This window comes from Marmota monax, unplaced genomic scaffold (genome assembly GCF_021218885.2).
Source record: "Marmota monax isolate L192 unplaced genomic scaffold, Marmota_monax_Labrador192_F-V1.1 WCK01_AAM20220418_F8-fsc00299, whole genome shotgun sequence".
Taxonomy (NCBI): domain Eukaryota; kingdom Metazoa; phylum Chordata; class Mammalia; order Rodentia; family Sciuridae; genus Marmota; species Marmota monax.
The window spans coordinates 577,442-579,890 of record NW_026694371.1 but is presented as its reverse complement, the minus strand read 5'-3'; the positions used below and the strand labels follow the sequence as shown (position 1 = coordinate 579,890).

Below are 2,449 nucleotides of genomic sequence, written 5' to 3'. Positions count from 1 at the left end.
TGGAACAGGTCTTCACCCAAGTACTGGGCAGACTTGGCCAGCACCTTGTATCAAGTATTCCCATGAGGGGCTTCACTTCCCAGGACAATAAAAAACCATAATTTAAACACTGCTCCCAATAATTGCCTAAATGTTATTTTATATGTCCATCTGTGTTGAGGAAACCACTTCAAGTTGCTGCTTAATTTACATCATAATGGCTGGGTTACAGTTTTAGCTCACTGGCAATTTGAGAAACAATATTTTTGAATGCCTTGAATTTCTCTGATATCAGCTTGAAACGGACCCTGTTCAGAGACAGTCTGGGAAGTTTTCATACCTCCATCTCTTGCTGAAGCACTTTCTTGGTGTACCCATCTCCATGGATGCAGAAGAACAGAAAAGGCATCTTGTGCATGTACTGGCAGTTGTTGGCATCAGCACCTTGTGGATTTCCCTCATGATGTCACTAGGATCCATGGCACTAGTGAGTTTTGTGCTCCAGGTGAGGTGCAGGGAGCAAAATTTTGCTTGTTGGTTCTCCTTTCTCTGCTCAGCAGAGACATGATGACTTGAATTCTTATATCTTGGGGTCTTCTCAGACTCAGTTGGAGGTCTTCTTGTAAATTTTGATGTTAATTTAGTAAAAAACATTAGTGGTGCCTTTTCTTTGAGTCTGGGACAATGGTTCAGCTTGATGGAAGCAGCTGGGTGAGGCAAGAGGACCTTCATGTGTTGCAGTTTGGGATTCCTGGGGCTGACAGCAGAACATTCTATGAAGGGCAATGCCTCTCGGGAAGCAGATGTAGCCCCAGGTGGAGGTACTTCAGACAATGTGGGTTGAAGTCACTGGAGGGCTCTTACCAGGGAAAGTGCTGTTGTTCTGACCATTCTGGCTCACTGAATGTCTGTCTACTTTGGTTGTTTTGTGGCAAATGTGCTTACTCCACAGTGTCGTCCCTCTAGATGGTGTCCTGCTCTTGTAGGCAGCAGGCATTTTCTTGAATTCAGGAGTCTCCAGCTCCTTGGGGCTGGTGGTAATCCCAGGTATGGGCCTGGCTGGAGAAATTCCCTTTTCTCCCACACACTGCCACGAGATTTCTGGAGGCCATTTGATATTCTTTAAGGTGACTTATTGGCAGTGCTGGTCAGATATGGCCCAATTCCAGCATGGTCCAGGTACTGTGTCTGCTTCTGACTTGAAACGCTTCACTTCACTTTGTGGTGAGGAGGCTGGCTGGTGCTCTTTCTGAGAACCCTGCTTGGCTGCAGCTTAGCAAACCCAGATGATTCTGTGGGAGATGGCCACCTCTGGAGCAACAAAGGGTTGGAGTACATCATGGTCTCTGTTGATCCATCTGTCTCCCATAATTCTGGCCAGAGTGATTTGTTTAGTTGGATTGAGTACCAGGAAGCATTTCAGCAGATTTTCACATTATGTTGACATGTACAAAGGGATTCAGTATCAAACTTGTAACACTCTGTCTCTAACTTCTTTCAGATTTTCCCCAACAAAAGGATGCAACCCGGTGACCAGGGTGTACAAAACCATGCCAAAACTCCACACATCGACTTCTGGACCATTGTACTTTATGTACTGGAAGAGCTCTGAGGCTGCATAGGGAGGACTGCTACAAAACGAGTGGAGTTTACACCCAAATGTAAACTCATTGCTGAGTCCAAAATCCATAGCTTGATGTTCATCTGTGCTTCTAATAACAGATTCTCCACCTTCAGGTCTTGGTGGGCTACCTGCTGTTAGTGACAATACTGGACTGCAGACAAGCTCTTGCCTCCTCTTCTTACAGTCTTCCTTTCTCAGACAGATAGTTCAAAATTTCCCCTCCACTGGCATACGCCAGTACAAACAGAGTGCTTTTTGGTGTCAATAACTTCAAAGAGCTTCACAATGTGTGGATGATTTAACATCTTTAGGATTCTGACCTCTCTGTATAGCTTTTGTAGAACTTCTGGCTTCAGGTGTCTTTTGTCAATGATCTTTATTGCCATTTGTTTTCCTATAAGGATGTGATGGGCCAGCTAGACTTTTATGAAGGTCCCCTTGCGGATAGTTTTCACCACTCTGTAATTTCCAATGCGAGGCTGCTCACCTGTAGAGGAAGCTATGGCTTTTCTACACTGTGCTCCAGAGTGTCTGGTGGCGGAGGTGTCTTCTGACTGTCTATCTCCATGCAAGTTGTGCATAGTTTGACCCAAGTTCTTTCTCATTGAATATCTTCAATGATATGGGTATCAATACAGTGGGTCTGGGTATCACTGACATGTTTAGGATAGGTGAGGGCTAGGCAAAGGAAGGGGAAACAAGAAAAGAGTTGGAGATAGGTTGGGGAAAGAATGCTATCAAAAATAGCCACAAATGCCTTTTACAACCCAAAATAGTGCCCAGTTCAAATAATTGCTCTGGGTAAATTGAATACCAAAAGGCAAATGAGATGTAGTTCTAGGTCCA

The 2,449-nt window shown here is 44.6% G+C and overlaps 1 pseudogene; it reads right to left on the bottom strand.

The window, feature by feature from the left end:
- Positions 1-205: 205 nt before the first annotated feature.
- On the bottom strand, positions 206-2,184 carry LOC124109250 (MAP/microtubule affinity-regulating kinase 3-like; annotated as a pseudogene).
- Between the last annotated feature and the right edge of the window lie 265 nt (positions 2,185-2,449).